The sequence below is a fragment of the Taudactylus pleione genome, unplaced genomic scaffold, assembly GCF_031769625.1.
Source record: "Taudactylus pleione unplaced genomic scaffold, aTauple2 ptg000762l, whole genome shotgun sequence".
Lineage (NCBI taxonomy): Eukaryota > Metazoa > Chordata > Amphibia > Anura > Myobatrachidae > Taudactylus > Taudactylus pleione.
This window is the reverse complement of record NW_028285164.1, coordinates 3,205,685-3,219,272: the sequence shown is the minus strand read 5'-3', so window position 1 is coordinate 3,219,272 and position 13,588 is coordinate 3,205,685. Positions and strand designations below refer to the sequence as shown.

The 13,588-nt window shown below is 42.6% G+C and overlaps 1 long non-coding RNA gene across 1 annotated transcript; it reads right to left on the bottom strand.

The window, feature by feature from the left end:
* Positions 1-6,576: 6,576 nt before the first annotated feature.
* LOC148476915 (uncharacterized) lies at positions 6,577-13,378 on the bottom strand. Its single transcript, XR_015872591.1, has 3 exons — positions 13,245-13,378; positions 7,663-7,719; positions 6,577-6,690 (listed from the first exon to the last, which is right to left on the bottom strand). It is a non-coding gene; the product is annotated as an uncharacterized LOC148476915 (long non-coding RNA).
* Positions 13,379-13,588: the final 210 nt, after the last annotated feature.

The following is a 13,588-nucleotide window of genomic DNA, read 5'->3' as shown; positions in this document are numbered from 1 at the left end:
ATCAGGATCACTAAAGAAAATGTCATGTTCGATGATGAACATATAGGTGTTCGCATAGGCTGGGACTAAAGCGGAGCCCATAGCACATCCGGCTAATTGTAAATAGAACGCTCCATCAAACATGAAAAAGTTCCTATTCAGAATAAACTCACAAAGTTGTAAACAAAACCCATTATCAAAGTTACTACGGTTTACTAATAAATCCCTCACAGCTTTAAGCCCATCACTGTGCGGAATAACTGTATATAAACTAGTGATATCAACACAGAATATTGCCTAGATCCATTACTTTGTTAAGAAACATTGTAGTGTCAAGTCAAAAATTAGAATGTTTCTGAATGAGTGGCTGCAAGATTGTATCTAGGAAAATTGATACAGATTGAGTCAGTGAGCCTCTCGCTGCAATTATAGGGGGGGTGGGGCATTAATCCCCTTGTGCACTTTGGGCAGAGTATATACTGTAATAAAGGCATCAATGAGTGTTCTGGAAGGAGGGCTTTCAATAAATCTTCAGTAAAGATTCCATTCTCAAGTGCCTGTTCCACTCAGCTCCCATTTAAAGGCTGGGGTAGGATCGCCTGTCAGTCTCGTATAGGTAGTATTGTCCTGTAATTGACGCATCTTTTAGAGATTTAATAGCTGATCTTTCTAGGGTATGCAGTCGGGATGCCGACGCTCTAAATGCTGACCGTCGGCATCCCGACTGTCTAATCCCGGCATGGGTCTAATGACAGGCATCGCAATCCCGACGCCTGTAATTTTACCAACGCCGGGAGCCCGATGCCCGGCATACCGATCAAAGGTAAGCCAGGCGGCAGGTGCAGACAGTCATGGGGGGGAGGGTTAGGTTAGGGGCTCCCGGGGGGGACTTAGGGTTAGGCACCCCCCTAGGAGGGTTAAGGTTAGGCTAGCGGAAGGGTGGGTTAGGCACCCCCTGGGAGATTTAGGTTTAGGCTGCAGGAAAGGGGGGGGTTAGGTTTAGGCACTTACAGGGGGGGTTAGGGTTAGGCACCCCCTGGGAGACTTAGGGTTAGGCACTTACAGGGGGTTAGGCACCCCCTGGGAGACTTAGGGTTAGGCTGTGGGGAAAGGGGGGGGTAGGTTTAGGCACTTAGAGGCGGGTTAGAGTTAGGCACTTGGGGGGTATGAATACCTAATGATCTATATACCTAAATGTCGCTATTTAGCATTGTAAGTCGCACAAGAAATAATTGCATTCCAGACTTTGAGTGTGGTTCCAAAGCACAAAAAGTTATTATTCACATAAAAAGCATTTCGTTACACGCTGTGATCTAAATACAATTAGCGCAAAAGATTATACATAAACAAGGTACAGTCGATACATACGCAAGCGCACCAGTCCCAGTTACAGTCATCAATCCTGAGGTCTGTGGTCATCCAAGAGATTGGTTCCTAACTGGGACCGGGACACAGGCTATATACCCTACAGATCATGATAACAACAATGTAGACAGACAAACATAATTCCATTGGTTCTTGCTCTTGGTCTTTGTAGTACGCTGTCGTTCATAGGGCAGTTCACTAGGGGTATGTCCCAATTCTTCAGATTACATTGTCTTTCTTTAATGGATTTAAACTAAATAGAGACACTACATTACAGTGTATACATTCTAACCAATCATTTCCTATAATCCATAACCACCGAACGCAAGATGCGACTCCCTCGCTGATAGATTCAGATATCTAGAAATAAATAGTGTGTCAGTTTAGTACCAAACATGCCATGTCTATCATGTTGTGTACCATAAATATTAAATACATGCATTTTATATCATAATTTATAACTTTAATATAAACCATAATGTGCAGGAACCTTTTATGAGTGTGTGTATATTTATGGTTATATGCAAGCATGCATTGTGTGTTTACATGCAGTGTAAAAAGGTGCGCTGTGTGCATTTCTATTTACAATAGCCACTGTATATATGTGTGCACACATTGTGGATACACATGCGATTTAAATATATATATATATATATACACACACACATATATATATATATATATATATATATATATATATACACATATACATACACATACACACACAGCTTCAAACAGTCACTGGCTACTATCAATATTACTTCTGTCTGAGCTAAAAAATTACAGACAATGGAGTTTGTCCTGTTCATAGATGGAGCAAGCTTTGACAAACAGTCTGATAATTTTAACAAAAGGCTTTCCTATGTTTATCCAGAATACAACTGTTAGTTCTACTTAACCACATCAGCATTGGACACAATGCCTACAATTGTTAATGATAGCTAAACGTCTGACCATTGTTTCCAAATCCACATTCTTCTGAGCATATCAGTGTCTGGTGTTATACTTCAATTGTCACAGGCACACTGTATCTGTATGCAGAAGAAACACTCACAGTATCTTTGTGTATTCTTAATTATTTGTCACAAACATGTCCACAAGACTCGTCTGTCATCACTGAATATATGAAGTCTTTAAAAATATATTTATATATTTGTATTTGTGCGCATTTATTATATAAAGACTTTAACAGTGTGTAGTAACACAGCAGATGTACACAACGCTAAAATAGCGCTGTGCAATATGATATTATACTGACTACACCAGATGGCGTTGTGCAGACAATGCAAACATGGCGTCTTCAGATATTAATTTTACAATTTAGGTCTCAGCCAACCATCCGGCTTTGACAGGGGAGAGGTTAGGGTTAGGCACCCCTAAGGGAGGGTTAGGGTTAGGGGGGTTAGGTTAGTGAATATTGAAAATACTTACCTGTCGGGATCTTCACTGCCGGTCTTCCAGCATCGGGATTCGAACGCCGGACGCATTTCATACCGATCTCCTTTCTAGGGGGGTCAACTTTGGATGGAATTCTTTAGTTTCATTATATACACTGGACACTTCATAAATCAAGTGTGTGTATAAAGGTCTTTATACTCGCGTTGGTGGAATTTGGTTCGAACGTTTACGGATTTTACGTAATTGTGCAGGAATAAGATTTTTAGAGGCAGTAACGGTCTGATCCGGTCTGTGAAAAACTGTCTATTGAGCTGATGTTTCTCAATTTACCATTGGAAGTCCTGGAATGGAACACTAGGGACAAATGATAGCCCTTTACTCAAAAGACTCTTTCAGCTTTAGACAGGTCATAGGAGGATAGATTAAAAATTATCTCTTCCTGGGGAGTGGAGGTCTTTTTCCATGACCCCTGCCTCTTATTTTGGCCACCCCTTCTGGTGAATCTGTCACGTTGCCGGCTACCCGAGACCTGATAAGGGTCCCTAAAGGGACAATCCTACTAGAGGTAGATTCCAGGTCACTTGCGCTGTTACTCTCTTGTGAGGATTCAGTATCACACGTTGTCCTTGGATATTTGTGCCGATTACATGGGCGTCTCGATAGATGAGATCTGCCACCAGAAAGCCATTAATAAACTCTGTGTTGCTGGTAAGCGAGCTCAACCTTATTCCATTTTTCTTTTATAAATTTTAGCAAGTCTCTTTCATAAATAGCCACCTGGTTGTTGAGCTTCCCCACCCAATCAGTCTCTGGATCAGTAGTTAGAGTAGACATATTAGTAGTTTCAAAGACACAATTTTATCTTTAACAGATGTTAATTCTTTTTAAGCCTGTTCAATTACAAGTAGCATCTAATCAAATCAGCACTTATTGAGATTGGCCATCCATTTCTTGCAAAATTGTGGGTCATATCTCCCGATGGTCGGACAGTTTTTCATCCTGAACCCTCTAGGGCTCAATTTTGATCTAAAGTAATCACTGAGTGAAATCCTGTGATACTGAAAAGAAAATTTATTTTTTCTTAAGTTTGAGCCAAGCTCTGAATAGTATATCAGCAGCACTCCTTCAGGCATACATTCTTTCTCTGGAATAGACTCAGCTTTTGTTTCACAATAACTGAAAGTATCCGATACCGGGAACAGCCGTGGGTTAAACTGTAGTTCATTTTCAGAAGTAGTTTTTTCAGCTATAATTAACAGCAGTAGTCGTTGTGCAATATCCACTGAAATATTGAAACCTCACAGAGTCTAATGAAGCAGTGTACGCTAGTGCACAGCTGAACGCCGATTCCCGATGTTTGGGAATCTGCGCAGGTGCCAGACCCATTCTGCGCATGTGCAGAACGGGTCTGCGAGCCCGCACATATGCTGGCAGCAGACTGTCCGTGATTGACAGTCTGCTGCCGTTTGGGGGCGGGGAGGGGGGGCGATGCCCTCCGTTTCCCGAAACGGAGACGTGTTGCTGCCGTTGCGGGGGAGGGAAGAAGCCAGGATCTCCGTCGGCTGATGGAGATTTCCTGGCCTCTTCCTCTAAACTGCTGCAGACAGTTTGTACTCCATGGGTCACCACAGCCGGTCAATGTTACGCAGATTATCCAATGCTGCGTTGGACAACGCAGCTCAGATAAGTAATGCACAGGGGCCGTTGTTATGCCTCCTGCTGCATTACCATATCTGCAAGGATCGCAATTGCAAAGCTGCCTGCGTGCATACATCATATATCTATAGCCTGCGTGCATACATCATATAACTATAGCCTGCATGCATACATCTATAGCCTGCATGTATACATCATATATCTATCGCCTGCGTGCATACATCATATATCTATAGCCTGCGTGCATACATCATATATCTATAGCCTGCATACATCATATATCTATAGCCTGTGTGCACACATCATATATCTATAGCCTGCATACATCCTATAACTATAGCCTGCGTGCATACATCATATAACTATAGCCTGTGTGCATACATCTATAGCCTGCATGCATACATCATATATCTATAGCCTGCATGCATACATCATATATCTATAGCCTGCATACATCATATATCTATAGCCTGCGTGCATACATCATATATCTATAGCCTGCATGCATACACCATATATCTATAGCCTGCGTGCATACACCATATAACTATAGCCTGCGTGCATGCACCATATAACTATAGCCTGCGTGCATACATCTATAGCCTGCATGTATACATCATATATCTATAGCCTGCGTGCATACATCATATAACTATAGCCTGCGTGCCTACATCATATAACTATAGCCTGCGTGCCTACATCATATAACTATAGCCTGCGTGCATACATCATATAACTATAGCCTGCGTGCATACATCATGTAACTATAGCCTGCGTGCATACATCATATAACTATAGCCTGCCTGCATACATCATATATCTATAGCCTGCCTGCATACATCATATCTATAGCCTGCATGCATACATCATATCTATAGCCTGCGTGCATACATCATATCTATAGCCTGCGTGCATACATCATATCTATAGCCTGCGTGCATACATCATATCTATAGCCTGCGTGCAGCTTTGCAATTACGATCCTTGCAGAATCAGGCCCACAGTCAAATATATGTCATATAGATGCTAGAAAAATCAATATTATTCTCTTAGGTCCAAGTCTCCACCATGTGATAACAAATCTGATGAAATCATAAAAAAAAGACAAAGTTCCTTCAAAGTGATACTAAAGTCATAATAACATCAGGGGTGCCCTGACAATATCAGCTCCATAGGGCTGAAAAATCCATACAATACCGCAAGGTCCGGCACTCCCAGCAATACAGATCAGCTTAGACAGGTGCCTTCATAGAGTTTAAGCATAGAAATCCAAAGGTGCGGCACTGGGTCATCCAAATAATCCACAAGGACCTCCGTCACAGTGCTGGAATCACAAATGCAGCAGGTGGTGTCATACACCTCATGCTGCATTTGCATAATAGCAATTATCGCAATTGCAAAGCTGCCTGCGTGCATACATCATATATCTATAGCCTGCGTGCATACATCATATATCTATAGCCTGCGTGCACACATCATATATCTATAGCCTGTGTGCACACATCATATATCTATAGCCTGCATACATCATATAACTATAGCCTGCATGCATACATCATATATCTATAGCCAGCGTGCATACACCATATAACTATAGCCTGCGTGCATACACCATATAACTATAGCCTGCATGCATACATCTATAGCCTGCATGTATACATCATATAACTATAGCCTGCGTGCATACATCATATAACTATAGCCTGCGTGCATACATCATATAACTATAGCCTGCGTGCATACATCATATAACTATAGCCTGCGTGCATACATCATATAACTATAGCCTGCCTGCATACATCATATATCTATAGCCTGTGTGCCTACATCATATATCTATAGCCTGCGTGCATACATCATATATCTATAGCCTGCGTGCATACATCATATATCTATAGCCTGCATGCATACATCATATATCTATAGCCTGCGTACATACATCATATATCTATAGCCTGCATGCATACATCATATAACTATAGCCTGCGTGCATACATCATATAACTATAGCCTGCATGTATACATCATATATCTATAGCCTGCGTGCAGCTTTGCAGTTGCCATCCTTGCTGAATCAGGCCCATAGTTAATAGATATTCACTTCTAAACTATACTAAGCTAGCTTATGATAATTACACAACATTTCGTATATATGCAAATCAACAAAATTTATTTTTTCACGAAAATTTGAATTTCGTATAAAAATTCCCAATAAATTAATGAGGCTATTTTTGAGTTCCAAAATTTCAGCACGAAGAAAGGCATCAATCTCACGCCTCTGACGTTCTGCATCTGAAATGGAATAAAAAAAAAAAAAAGTATATTTTGCACACTTTATTTACCATTGCAAACAATAACAGAAAATACAAACTCATTAGCATCAACCAGTGAGTACCGGCTATGCTGCGGATGATGTGCGCTCCCACACGGTGTCAGTGACATTGCCCCTTGAACCTGCGTGCATGAAACTTGGTGAGTTAGATAAATGGAGCAGAAGGAAACAGATGACAGTTGGTCACTGATTGGCTGGAGCACAGGTGTCATACACAACAAATATTTATATTATACAATGGTGCTGGTATCAGCGCTAAACCCAGTCGGAATTCTCTCCTGGTACAGTATGTGTCTGTTATAAGACAAGTTTATAGACCACTATAATCCCGATCTCAGCTTAGTGTTCTCCAAACAGACCAATGCTGTGCGTTCCAAACAGTTATGCAATAAAAAAAATGTGAGAACAAACGTCATTTGGTGTTTGTTCTCACCTTTTTTATTGCATGCCCACATATATACTGAGATATATATATATATATATATATATATATATATATATATATACACATACACACACACACACACACATACTGTATATGTTGATGCAAATAACAGATTAATGGGAGTGGGGGAAACCTTTGTAATCTTTTCATGTAGGGCAATAGACTATAAATTAGTAAATTATCAAGATCAAAAGGGACAACTAGCACTAATTGTGAATGCACAACAAGCTGAAGCAAGCAATACTAACATAACATCGAATGCATTGAAAGGACTATGTGAAATGATTAGCAATACAGGACCTATGATCAATTGCCATCGTTCATGGTTGGGATAGCGATCGCTACTCTATTGCGATCACAACTGCGTATGGCATTGCAAGCAGTGCGTATGGTGGGTGTGTTTAATTCTCCATCGCAGTAGAGTTAGCGATCGCAATGGTTTAGCGTACTATAGCGGTGGACTGCGTGCGTAGGCAATATTGCGTACCGTAGTGAATCAGGCTCTAAGTCCTCAGTATAACCTGTCTTCTCACTTATGGACTCACTATGGACAGATGAGAGAAATACTGTAGATTAGACATTGATACAGTAGGAAAATACAGACAAAGAGGTAAAACGACTTGCGTTGCCTAGCTGCTGCTTTGTACCAACTCCCAAGAGCACCAAATCTTGAAACAATACATAAATATCACATATATGGAATGGTCCACAAGCGCTGTTAGGGATTAAGGGCCTGATTCAGAGCCGGACGCAAGTGGCTGCTCATTCGCTCTGAGCGATGTTAGCCCAACTGCGCATGCGTACGGATCATTATACGCATGCGCGAACCAGTCAGTGCGGCCGAAATTCATGTGCTCGCAAAGTAGCGAATGCCTGATAATTTGAGTGACAGAAAGAGGCGTATGTGGGTGGTAACAGGGGAAGGTGCTTGAAAACGGGGAGTGGAGATCAGAACGCAGGCGTGCTTAAAGGTCAAAACGGGCGTTTTATGGGTGTGCATAATTAATACAGGAGCGTCACTGACCACGTCACTGGGTTTTTTATAGTCAGAACTGCTCGCAAGATTGTGGTAGCAAAAACCAACCACAAGAATAGCGAGCAGTTCATACGCTGGTCGATGTAGTCGATTAATCTAATAAATAGCGGACATGACGTAGGATGCGAGCGGCCAGTGGGCGCAGTTTCCCAAAAAACGACCGCAAGTTTTGTTCGCTCGTTCAGACCTAAAGGCGTGAACAGACCGCAAACAGCAAACGGTTCATTTGAATAGCCGCCCCTATTTTCAAGACGAGCGAGCGCTAATTGCGTCCGGCTCTGAATCAGGCCCTAAATCAGGTGTTCTCCCTTCCGTTTTCCCTTTTTTTTCCTCCGAAAGATCATCTACCGATGTCCTGTAACTCCCAAGACAATTCAAAAGAAGGGGACACTTTGGAGTATAATTTAGGAGCAAAACTTCCAGAAACTTCAGGAAAATCTCTGGACTCACCCAGGCAAAATTAAATGCATTCCTCAAAAGGTTTCTTTGTCAGTCAAAAGCTTCCTTATTTCTTATCTGTATACACCCCAATGGGGCGACACTCACCTAATATCTCATAGGTCTGTTCCCATAAAAGGTATCTTTTTAGGTATCAGGAATTCCCAATGAGTAGAAAAATATCACTCCAACGATTCCAAGCAAATCGATAACATTTATTCCCAAAAATCAAAACAAGTCTAAAAATCAAATATAAAAAACAAAATCCATTTAAAAAAAAGTCAAAGCCAAACCTTATCCCACATATAATCCCGGGAAAAAATGTCAGGGGATGCTGGTCAATTTTGACGGATGGTCAAATCTGTATATTACCACACAATTGGAACTGGGTCCTGGGTTGTCCCTTTCATTCACCAATGCGTTTTGGATGTATATCCTTCCTCAGGGTGTGAGGAGCCAGTCTAATAGTGAGGGCTCATTCTGTATAACGATCCTGTCTGCAGTTTTACCACCAGATTCTTAAGAACAAAAAAATTGCTGCAACATATCTATAATTCCTACCAATACCCTACTCTCATAGACAAAACCAAAGTGAGGGAACATCATCTACATCCAGAGCCGTAACCAGGGGTGGTCGAGAGGTGCCAGCGCATAGAGAGCATGGCCTTGCGGGCAGCACTGTCACTGCCTCACGGTTCCTGATATGGCATCCTGTACCCAGTATCGCTGCTGAAGGGCCACCAAGAGCACCCTTTGGACCCCAGATATCCACCCGGCAGCCTCTAGCACCTGTACAGCCCCCAGGAGCTTCACTGTGCTTCCCGGAGGCTGACGTACCTGCCTCTTCAGCATGATGTCATAACGCTGTTACACCCTGTTTCGGCACTGTCTACATTATGGACCTCATTCAGATTCGGTCGAAGCGGCCGCACGGTCATACACAGCCGATGTTCACTTTACTGCGCATGCGTACAGTTCACAATGCGCGTGCGCAAACTAGCGGCTACGATCAGAAATTTATTTCTCCTTGAACACAGCCAGGTCGGTAGTTTGAGTGACAGAATGAGGCGTTTGTGGGTGGTAACAGGGGAAGGTGCTTGAAAATGGGGGAGTGGAGATCCGAACGCAGGCGTGCCTAATTATGCGAACGCCGTTTTTAGGGAGTGCATAAATTACAAAGTAGTGTCATGGCACACGTGACAGGGGAGGTTTTACACTGACATGATCGTAGAGCTTAAGAGAGGGTATGGTCAACCTTTAGCTCTACGACCAGTTCGGATGGTTTACGATGCTCGCGATTAATCCTTATGTAGCCGGAGATGACGTGCTATGCGTACGAGAAGTGGGCGTATTTTTAGCGAACCGACCGCATCCACCTCTTGGTCGGCCAGCTAACGATCCGACCTTAGGGACGCAACATGCGTGTGCATCATTTGCATATCCGGCCCCTTTTTCTATACGACCGTGTGGCCGCAACGGCCGACTCTGAATGAAGTCCTATGCGCTTCTAAAAATATTTCTTTATTTGTTCAGTAGAAACTTTTTTTTGAATGAGATAATGTATATAGTCAGGATACATGAGATAATGTATATAGTCAGGATACATGAGATAATGTATATAGTCAGGATACATGAGATAATGTATATAGTCAGGATAAATGATATAATGTATATAGTCAGGATACATGAGATAATGTATATAGTCAGGATACATGAGATAATGTATATAGTCAGGATACATGAGATAATGTATATAGTCAGGATACATGAGATAATGTATATAGTCAGGATACATGAGATAGTATATAGTCAGGATACATGAGATAATGTATATTGGGCCTGATTCAGACCCACTCGCGAGCGGCTGTCCGCTCGCAAGTGGGTCGATGGTCTGCACTGAGCATGCGCACGACGGAGGGAGCTCCGTCGTGCGCATGCGCCAGACACGAAGAGCGAAGGACTTTCCTTCGCTCGTTGTGTCCGATCAAAGGGGGCGTGCTGTCAATGTTGATTGACAGCACGCCCCCTTTGGTGGGCGTGCCGGGGGCGTGCCTCCCTGACGGGGGCGTTCCCACGGGAACGCCTCCCGTCAGAAGCCGGCCCACTGACATCACTAGTGATGTCAGTGGGAGTGATTTTGGCTCTGATAGAGCCAAAATCACTCCGGAGCTTGCGGTTGAAAACCTCAACCGCAGGCTCCGGCTCGCAATTTCGATGGTCGCGATGGACACGACCATCGCGGCCATCAAAATGCACGCTCATATAGCCTGTGGGTGGTGACCCACAGCTATACGAGCGTCCAGGAGGACGCTCCATGAAAATGGAGCCCGGCCCTCATGCAGAGCGTGCGCTCTGCTCAGAGCGTACGGCTCTGAATGAGGGCCATAGTCAGGATAAATGATATAATGTATATAGTCAGGATACATGAGATAATGTATATAGTCAGGATACATGAGATAATGTATATAGTCAGGATACATGAGATAATGCATATAGTCAGGATAAATGATATAATGTATATAGTCAGGATACATGAGATAATGCATATAGTCAGGATACATGAGAATGCATATAGTCAGGATACATGAGATAATGCATATAGTCAGGATACATGAGATAATGTATATAGTCAGGATACATGAGATAATGTATATAGTCAGGATACATGAGATAATGTATATAGTCAGGATAAATGAGATAATGTATATACTATATAGTCAGGATAAATGAGATAATGTATATAGTCAGGATAAATGAGATAATGTATATAGTCAGGATAAATGAGATAATACATATAGTCAGGATAAATTAGATAATACATATAGTCAGGATACATGAGATAATGTATATAGTCAGGATACATGAGATAATGTATATAGTCAGGATAAATTAGATAATACATATAGTCAGGATACATGAGATAATGTATATAGTCAGGATAAATGATAATGTATATAGTCAGGATAAATGAGATCATGTATATAGTCAGGATAAATGATATAATGTATATAGTCAGGATAAATGATATAATGTATATAGTCAGGATACATGAGATAATACATATAGTCAGGATAAATGAGATAATGTATATAGTCAGGATACATGAGATAATGTATATAGTCAGGATAAATGAGATAATGTATATAGTCAGGATAAATTAGATAATACATATAGTCAGGATACATGAGATAATGTATATAGTCAGGATAAATGATGACCTGTAAATGTGCTTTAAATGTCCAAACACTGCTAAATTCTATGTACTGTACAGCCTGTATTTTGCCTTCACGGCAATATAATTCCCATATTATGGGGTTTATGCAATAGGCAGCGCCGCGCGTTGACTGCGCCAGGGGGATTCCGGCGAGTTCTGCCGCATTTCGTATGTGAGATTAATGTATAACGGATTCTTACTTTTGAAATATAGCGACCCCACCTCTGCCTGTTAGAAAACAGGAGGGGGACAAGCCCTCTACCTTTATTATCTAAACCAGTGGTTCTCAAACTCGGTCCTCAAGACCCCACACAGGTCACGGTTTCCAGGTCACCCAGCAGGTGCACAGGTGTACTCATTACTGACTGACACATTTTAAAAGTTCCACAGGTGGAGTTAAATATTTCCCTTGTGATTCTGAGAGGAGACCTGGAAAACATGCACTGTTTGGGGTCCTGAGGACCGAGTTTGAGAACCTGTGATCTAAACTATATGAGGCCGATAAATGAGTAAATAAGACATTTCATATATTTACACTTTTATCTCCGATACCTGCTGTGATCCCTACATTCCCGCAGACAGCCGCATCCTCCATAGGTTTCTATGGGGAAAGCGATGCTGCCAAATTTACTGATGCATTCCAGATATTGGACCGCGCAGCTAACGCCATCTGGAGATAGCATTAGCGGCTGTAGCCTATAGGCTACACCGTGCATAATTAGCCGGCGGACGGTTTCTCCCCGGCAATGGCGGCCAGGCACGTGCAGTCAGCGTGCACAGCAGCTCTCCGGGCACATCGCAGGGACGGGCGCTATGCTCGCATATTGCATTGAGATCATGGGCGGTAATGTCATGCCCAGATCGCTTTGCCTTAGTGATCACTAATAAATCGGGGCCTGTGTGAGAGGGGAATGCGGCTCCCAGCATACAGCTTCCTCCGGCACAGTGCTCCCTGCACAGCCCGTCTCCTGTACATGTCAGCGCGGAGTCACAGAAGTGTTTGGAGCCCCAGCACTGTCAATCATCCACCCAGACAGTCCAGGAGAGAAGTCTGCGGTGCAGCTGCATGTAAAGGCTGAACGGAGGTAATGACAGTGAGGGAACCCTCACATACTGCACATTGATCAGAGCCTGTCAGGCAGTGCGGCCTCTGCTATCTGACAGCTCAATTAGCTCTGACACAGCAACACTTCAAGTGGCTCCTAAACATGACTATTAATACATAAGCCAAGCAGCAGAGCTGTATAAAGCTACAGTACAGGGAACCATTTAATGTACTGACCTCTAGTTGAAAGGAAGCAGTAAAACATTACCCTCGATTATATCGTTTCTACTGAAAGCACTGAGGACAAATATATATGTAGAAAGTGCAACAACTAACTTCTGTTAAGCCGCCCATACACGGGTGCGATATGCACTTCGCGACGCCACGGGGGATCCGACGGAAGGTTAGTTAGCTGGGTGGGAGATATTGGTTTACCCCAGAGGTTCCCAAACGCAGTCCTCAAGGCTCCCCAACAGTACAGGTGTTAGAGATATCCATGGTTGATGACAGGTGATTTAATTAGTACCTCAGTCAATTTGATTTAACACCTGTGCTCAACCATGGATATCTCTAAAACCTGAACTGTTGGAGAGCCTTGAGGACCGCATTTGGGAACCTCTGGTTTAAAACCCTACAAAAAGTGACCAAGGTAGTTTTTAGGAATTTAGAAGTATAGAAAA